Below are 9,296 nucleotides of genomic sequence, written 5' to 3' on the forward strand. Positions count from 1 at the left end.
TGTGATTCCACTGATACATGCGTTTCACATATCACCTAACTGCACTAGATCTACTTCTATTTGAAGGAATATGAAAAAGTGTCTTTTTGGTTTTGTTTTTTTTTGTTTTTGTTTTTGTTTTGTTTTGTTTGTTTGTTTTCTTGGAATGGGCATATCTTTTTATTTCCCAGGATGGAATTGAACTCTCAGATTCCAAAGAACTTCCTGCCTCATTCTCTACAGTAAAAAAGCGCACTGCAAGCATACACAAACACACTGGCTTCCTATCCCGGCTCGTTCCACAACTCTAGAAGAAGAACCCTGTAGATAGGCTTTCATTAGCCTCATGTTTTCATTTCCTGCTTTCCTCTAATAATAGCTTTGAATAAAATGTGCTGTGTTGTTTGTGTCTACGTATTTCATGAACAGCGTTACAAGTCTGGCTTTACAAGATCTGGCGAGTGCTGACAAATGACATCTCACTGATAGAGTAAGTTCGGTGTCTGAGGAAGAGCCACAAAGAAGAGACTGAGTGTCTTCTTCAGAATCCCAAACTTCATCTTCTTAGTTTCCTTTTCCTCTAAATTTCAGCCTCCAAAGCTGATCTCTGTCTTCTTTTATCATTTTCCCCCTCTAGAAAATATTATTCCCCCTTCTGCCACTGGACATCTGCAATTTCAAGTCTTGTAGTAGTTACTATTTGAGTGAAAGATCTTCTTTTCATCATTGTCCCACTTGGAATAGACACACTCTCAGTGAAGATAATAGTAGCTTAACCTCCTTTCTCTCCTCTGCAGGAAGAGTAGCCTGGGTAAAAATGGAGTCTATTTTTATAATCAGAATCCAAAGCTTCTGCTTTTTTCATACATATGATGAAGATAAGAATTTGTCTGCACTTATTTTTGCTTTTTTTTTATACATATGTGGTGAAGCTGGACAACATATTCAGATGTGGGGAGACATGGCTACCTCAGTTACTCCACCTCTATGCTATTATGAAACAGCATCCCTGTTGGAGAAGGTAACTCTCAAGAATTGTACTTGGCTGGAAGCAGAAACCAAGTCTAATAGCTTAAAATACATAAGGACACGTATGCCATCCCTGGAAAATCCAACAGGCAGGCAGTGCAATATGGCAACTAAACTGTGTCCCATTTCCCACAAGCTTTCCTAGCATGGCTTCAATTTTTCAAAACCGCCTCAATTTTATGAGACATGGGCAGCTCATTCATTACTTTCCTGTTCAAAATATGGGGAGAAATAAAGATTGACAGGTAAAATGGGGCATTCTCCCTGATAACTCAGTACCCTTTAAGAGTTCTATTAGAAGTTTGTCCCAGAATTCTGCTTATGTTTCATTAGCTGTCACTGCCTGCAGGAGAGGAGAGAAATAGAACATTTTAGTTAGGTTCCCTCCTAACCCCAACAAAGTCATTATTCTTTTAATAAAGGGATGTAAATGTTTTCTGATAGGTACTGAATATTTCTGCTATAGGAAAAAAAAAGTCTTTGTTTGGATAATGGAAGTGACTTGCTTTACTCCACCCCTAACATATCTCTATTTCTAGGCATGCATTTCTCCAAGTGATTATGTATCTGAATTGGATAATAGTCAAGATATATTTAGTTCTGCTAACCCATTTTAAATCTGTGCATGCATTAGCCATATTTTATAATAATATGTGTTAGCTCAACTTTATAATCTGGAGGTATTAAGTCAGCAAAATATGGCAAGTTTTAAAAGATGTTATAAATCTGAGCAACTATTTTAGCCAGAGAAGTCAAATTATTATAAATTTTTCTGTTATGCATGGATTTGAATATTCTTTGATATTAAATAACTATATTTTAAACATAATAGCTCTAATAATAGTTTTGATATACATCTACTTGAATCATTCAATATTTTACTACTGACTAGAAGGTTCTGGTTAGTGGTATAGCTGTCATTTAGCTTCTAGCCCCAGAGTGTGAAATGTATTTGATTAATATTGAACTTTTGCTCTGCAGAACCATATGCACTGAATGACTAATGTAAACTTCGAAATATTTAGTATTAAAAAGGTAAAATGTGGTGAGCAGAACATGGAAGGACAGTAGAAGACACAGAGTAGCCATCTGAGTCCAAATGAGACTCTAAGGTTGAGGGGTTACGAGGGCTCCTCCATTCTTTCCCCTTGACGGGGGGAAGGAGTTAGTTCTTCTCCAGGAGTGAAAATAATCCTTCTGAAGTCTGTTTTCATGTTTCCAGTTGTTCACATATCTTTCATGAATCATTCCAGCCTTACCCAAAATGTGTGTGTGTGTGTGTGTGTGTGTATGTGTGTGCATGTGTGTGCACACATGCTTGCTTCACGCGCATGCACAAGTACATGCAATTTTAGATAGTTGGTCCTTAAGGTTAATTTCATACAAAGTCTCAAATCCAGCACCACTTAAAATCTGAATTTTTCTCCTGGACATAAATGTGATGGGAGATTTCACAGATAATGAAGTAGATAAGTAATAGTTTTTTAGTTGTCCCAGGTTTAAGTTTCAATACTTGGTAACTTCTATTAATTCTATATACATTTACAAATAGCAGGTCTTATAGGAGGATTGAAGAGATAAAAGAGCTAATGTAAGATATAGGCAGCTGATGAAGCCATCCTATACCTTGAACTTTATTTACACTTCCAAGGCCATATATGGCTGTAAAAGTCTTTTCCTAGTAGCTGCTATGCAATATTCTTTCAGATAAGTATTTCTACCTAAGATTGTATCTTCACTGAGGTCTCACCTCCAAATGATCACTTGCTTAGAGTTAAATCTCTCAATAGCTTTACAACTGAAGATGTGCTCAATATACTTTCTTGTGGAGTACAGTGACACAAACACAGAAAGACAACATGTTAAAAAGTCAAACCAGTCCTACTCATCGCATGGGCCTCCTGGAGTAAGGGCATTGATAGTATGTAATGAAGTCATTAAGTAACTTTATTAATAAGTCACTTGGAGAAATAGAATGGACGTAAGGAAAATTATACAGCCTGTGTTGTCTTAGCTGGTATAAGCCAAAAACCTCATGAATTTATTAAATGTCAGAAATTAATTTCCTCTAGTTCTGGGAACTAGGAGTATCAAATGTGGCCTGGCCAATGTCTAATGGGAATTGGAATTACAGGTTCTTTGTTTGTTTGTTTGTTTGTTTGTTTGGCTTTTAAATGGATAACTTCTAGCCATCACCTCACATGACCTTGTAGGAGTGTCTTAGTCAGAGTTTCCACTGCTGTGAAGAGAAAGCCTCGTCCTTTCTGAAAGAAAACCAGAGACAAGTAAATTTACAGGAGAGGAAGGGTGTGTTGGGGGAAACTACACGGAGGGCAGGGAGGAGAAACTGTGATTGAGGATGTGATGTATGAGAAAAAAATATTTAAAGGAAAAAAATCAAAGAGCACTACTCATTGCCATTCCTTTTGTGGTGTCTCGATGTATGAAATGTATTCCAGGTTTCAAGTATTTTATAAGTACCCTTTCAAACCCATGAAAAGTACAGGATAGGTAGTTTTTTGGGATACATGAGCACAATTCCCAAACATATTTATTCTAAGAATCTAATAAAGAGATAATAATATCTTAATTTAATAATAAATTCAATTTGGATCAGATAAAAACTGAAGATGATATGATAAGTAAGTAAATAGGTAAAAAAATCTAAGTAGAAAAAAAAAGAGAACATGGAAACTTGCCATTATACTATCAAATGCACAACTAGAAATTTGAATTAACCTGACAACTGTAGATGCTACATAAGTCTCTACAGAATAACTTCTAAGCAAAAAAGTATAGGCACTAAAAATGAAATAAGGAACGGTCTTCTTAGTACAGGTATGATGGCATCAAAGCAGGTAGACAATGAGTGGGAGTGAGTGTCCCATATAGCATGATAGCAGTATTCAGTGAGCATGCCACTTGGAGATGGTACAAACAGTATTTAGCAAATTCGTTATAAATGATTTTAGTACGAAGGCATGTGTGTGTAGAGGACAAGTTTACTGTAAGTACAAATTCACTGTAACGATAACACAATACAGAACAGAAAAATTCCAACTAAGGAAAGTCTCTGCTATCTTCTTGCATAAGTTTCATCAAACTCTGATTTGTATATGAAACAATATTTTGGAAATGACCATAAACAGGCTCTTAATTCCCATTAACAACAAGACAAAGAGAAGAGTTATAGGGGCTGGAGAGATGGCTCAGGAGGTAAAAACACTGGCTTCTCTAACAAAGGATCCATGTTCAATTCCCAGCACCCAAATGCTTGCTCATATGTAACAGCAGGCCCGAAGGATCTGACTCTCTCTTCTGGCGTCTTTAGGTAGCAGGCATATATATGATACACAGGCATACATGCAGGCAAAACACACAAACAGATTTTTAGAAACTTCCTTTCTCTCTATCTCCCCTCCTTTCCCCAAATCTCCGTTAAAAGGAAGAGATATGGTCAGAGTCTAACTCTCATAGACTCTGAGCTTTTGTGAATAAATGAAGTGTTATTCATAAAGAATGAATACTAAGACACAGTTATGCAATTTCTTTGAATATTTTTAAGGAAGAGAATAAAACATACATTCCATGAAAAGAATGAAGAACAACTCTATATATAGACAAGTAGATACTGCGTGCTTTTGGCTCACTGTCGCATTTCACTATATTCAGTCACAGAAGAAAATGAGAAGTAAAATAGTTTCATTGTAAGGGAATGAGAGAATTCTGCTCTGGAGGAAAGTTTCCTGAATGAGACTCATGTTGCCAGTCTGCACAGTTGTAAATGTATATAAGCATGGCGCCAATGGACAACTTTCACAATGTCCATAAACAACTCTGATTCCAATCCCAAATATCTCCCTGCAAGGAATGGTTAGTAAGCAAATACAAGCTGTCAAATAGCACCTTGGAGCCAGATTCTGTACCCACAGCAATGTGTACAGGCTGATTCATGGGCACAGCACACTATCCTCCAATAGCCTGCCTTTAACAAGAGAGGTTCTGAAACACCAGATATGTTGGTACTGAAATAAAACACCCCTTTTCTCAAGTTTCTTTTCTTTTCCTTATAAATGTCACCAAGGGAGTTCAAGTGCCAGTAAATTATTTATGGAACAGGAAGCTGAAGCAGGGAAAGGTTGGTTGGTTAGTATTTTGTGTCTTAGGGGAGGGTGGGGATGGGTGGAAGCAGAGTCTCAGGAAGGAATAGCATAGCATATGAAGACTGTAGAGACTACACTTTGAGAGCATTTCTTTAAAGTAATAGCTTTTCAAACAGTAGATGAAGCCAAAGACAGAAAAATAAGTAAAATGGAGAATATAGTTTCCTAAGGTGCTTATGCTGAGCAGCAGCAGGGAGTAAAAATAATTGAAATACTGTTTTGAGAAGTTTTGAACTTTGTCAATGTTTATTATTTAACTTTATTTTCTCCTTAAAGAAAAAAGTGGAAGGTGCTTGTACATTTCAACAGTGTGATTACCTTTTATCCTAAATCCAGCTATATAATTTTAAATTGTGTATTCATGAACTCCTAATAAAAATTATGTTTTGTGACAACTTAAATCAATGGCACAGTTTGCAAATATTATTACTAAGAATGCCTCAAGTCTTTGCCATTTATTTCCAGGGTCCTAGCTTCTTGTTGAAGAATGAAATAAAAACCTAAGCTGAATAAAGAATAACAAGGAAATTTTATTCAAAGAAAAGCTATAAAATGAGTGAGGGTACTTAAGGTCATAATTATTTAAGGATTTTTTTATAGAATGTCTAAGTCGCTGTTCTATTGCTGTGAAGAGACACAATAGTAGACCACAGCTACTATTACAAAAGGAAACATTTAATTGGGGCTTACTTACAAATATCTAGCCCATTTCTTTTAGGAATATTTTTTATTAGATATTTTCTTTATTTACATGTCATATGATTTCTCCTTTCCCAGTTTCCCCTCCCAAAAAAAAATAAACAGAAACAACAAGAACAAACCCCTGTTCCCTCCCCGCAGCTTGCCACTCCACCCTCTCCCACTTATTGGCCCTGGCATTCCCCTACACTGGGGCATAGAACCTTGGGGATCATGGCAACAGCCATGATAGGCATGGTGATAGCCAACAGAATGGATAGGAAAAAGGCATAGTTAGAGTTTTACTGCAGTAAAAAGACACTATGACCAAGGCAGCTCTTAAAAGAACAACATTTAATTGGGGCTGGCTTACAAGTTCAGAGATTCAGTCCATTATCATCAAGGCAGGAGCATGGGAACATCCAGGCAAGCATGTGCAAGAGGAACTGAAAGTTACTTTGTGATGTGCAGGAAGAGAGAAAGAAAGAGATGAGCATGAGCTTTTGAAACCTCTGTCTACCCCCAATGACACACTTTCTCTAACAAAGCCACACCTGCTCCAACAAGTTCACAAGTCCTAATCCTTCTAATCTTTTCTAAGAATTCTACTTCATGGTAACTAAGCATTCAAATATTTGAGCCTAAGGGGTCTATTCTCATTCACCTCAAGAAGCAAGCTCAAGAGAAAACATTTATTTTCTGGGCTAGTAAATGTCGTCAGTCTGACACAACTTAGACGGGACCTTCTTGATTAAGAAATTTCCCAGAACAGACTAGTCTCTGAGCATGTCTGTGGAGGACTGTCTTGATATCGAAAGGTCTTGGGTTTTGTGGGTAGTACAGAGCCTATCCAGGTGAACCTGGTCTGCAAGAGAAAGCTAGCTAAGCATGAGTTGTGAAGAAGTCAGTGAGATGCATTTTTTTATTGTTTTTGCTTCAAGCTCCTGCTCGAGCTTCTGTTTTGTCTTTCCTCAAAGAAGGACTGTGACCTGGAAGTCCCATCAGCAAAGAAGAAACTAGAAAAGTTGTGGAGTGTGTGCTGTAGGTGGTTGTCTTTGATTGACAAGCCTGAGTTAGGTAGGCCTCTGCCACTGTGCGTGTCTCTTCCCATGACATCTTTGATTTTAAACAACTGCCTTTAACCAACAGCCTGGGAGTGGTTAAAAAACAAAGTGTATTCTCAATGATACTTGAATATTCCTGTGAGTCTGTCCTGTGCTAGTAATCTGTTACTGGGGTGAACCATTTCTGTTTCAACTACACAGCATTACTGATGTCAGGAAGTTGGTATCTCATCCACAGACTTGGTTCCAATAGGCATCACATGCATATTTTCAACTGTTCTCCCTTGTGCATGATTGTGCTGTTCCTCTCTCTGAATTTTCTATTTATACATAAAATTCACTATGTGGAAACTGAAGTCATCATGCTACTCTGTCTTACTAATCAGTATCCTCCCAACCAACCTATCACATTCATAGCCCCAGTAGTTCTAATATCTTGATAGTTTGTAGTCATTATTAGATATACTGATGCTTCTTGGATTATATGAATAGTCTTCCTACCTTGATAAATCTACTTTTGTGTCCTTTTGACATTTCCCACATGCTAGATAGAGTAGTATTTATAAAAATACTGAATATGACATGAAGATGATAATTTTTCCAAAATGCTTTGAGAACCAAACAAACTCTTGATATAATTTTCTTAATGAAATGGGAATAGTCATTGGCCATCCTCCAACCACATTTTGGTACTTTTTCTCTCATGTGATAATCTATTAAGACCCATTTACACTTAAGTCTCGGGAGACACTGGAGTCTAGAACAGATGAAACCCTCTTAGCTACGGAATCTTTCCCATCATTCCCTGTCAGCAAGCATTTTCTGCAGTCCTCCATTTTACTTAGGGTTCCTTTAACTTCTGATAATTCAATATTTCTTCAATAGAATTATCAAACGTTTAGTTTTGTTTATTTCTGTTATATTATGCTTATCTCATTAGCTAAATCTTCTACTTAGTTTTGTGGGGCCAAGAAGTCCACTTGCCTTATGTCTCTAAGTTCTGCATAATCAGTCACAGTAGCTAACATGGCATATTTAGTAATATGTTCAAGGATGATATTGCCATAGCTCACGTCAGCTGTCATCTTGATCCAAATATACGAGAAGAGGAATTCAGTTGACGCATTCTCACCATTAGAGTGTCCTGTATCTGTGGAATATTTTTCAATTGTCAATTAATAGAGGAGGACCCAACCCATGTGGGCATTACCATTCCTAAGAAGGAGGGTCTAGAGTATATGAAAAATGAAGGTGAACTTCAACAGGAGAGCAAGCAAGCAAGCAGCAAGCAAGATCTTCCGTGATCACTTCATAGAGTTTCTGCTTAGAGTTCCTAACTTGGCTTCCCTTAGCAATGGATAATAATTTGTAAGCTGACATAAACCCTTTACTCCCCAAGTTGTATCCAGTCATAGTGTTCAACACAGCAACAGGAAGAACACTAGAACATTTATAGACAAAAGATCTCAAGTAGAAGTTTAAAGAATGGTCATCTCAGAAAACAATGTATATAAAAGAATGTTCCCTGAGACAACTTTTAAAGTGAATGCATTCTGCAGTGCAAGTGCCTTTGCAGTGATTGTACCACAACACAAAACTATGCTGAGGTTTTACCAGAGTCAGCTTTATAGGCAAAAAGAAAAAAAAAATCAGCCAAGAGTGGGTAGAAAAATATAAACTAATGTAAATACATTCGTTTTTAACTAAGAAACTCCAACTAACAAACTCTGAGAGCTGCCAAGGCACTCTGTCTAAAAAAGTAAAAATGCTTTCAAGTTAGCAAGTAAATTGTAAGCATGTGGGCGTTTGGAAAAGTGTTTTAAAATCACCCATTCACTTAAGTATTTTAAGCATGCCTCCTGCGATTTAGCTCAAGCTGCAATTTAGGATAATTTGAGGGAAAGATTCTCCAAGTAGAAATAATTTCAATCAGCTCTTTTCTAAATTATTACAAGCTTTAAATTTATAATATTAACTGTCCTAATTAATAAGTTCTCCATGTCTTTGAAAGTGGAAAATAAGAGTGTTTGGTCTTAAATTATAGGTAGTACAGAAAAAGCATGTTTTTAAATAAATGCTATCTACAGCTAAAAGGATAAGAAACTGTCCTCAAAACAAGTGAACAATAGCTTTTAAAAAGCTGCTGGAGCCAAGTAGCTTGTGAGTCATCCCCTTATTCTCACTGACTAAATCAAGAGATAGAGTCATAGACCACACCTAGATGAGCTAGGAAGCTCCTAACCCTTTGCTAAGCATTCGGTGAACAGTTCCAAGGGAAAAGAACACATGTGCAAAGAGAGAACAGAAAATAGGACAGGCAGGATCCCTTAGGGGAACATTTCAGAATGGCATAAGTCAATTTTATTGTGCTTATTTTGGTAAT

Source organism: Mastomys coucha, unplaced genomic scaffold (assembly GCF_008632895.1).
Source record: "Mastomys coucha isolate ucsf_1 unplaced genomic scaffold, UCSF_Mcou_1 pScaffold3, whole genome shotgun sequence".
Taxonomy (NCBI): Eukaryota; Metazoa; Chordata; class Mammalia; order Rodentia; family Muridae; genus Mastomys; species Mastomys coucha.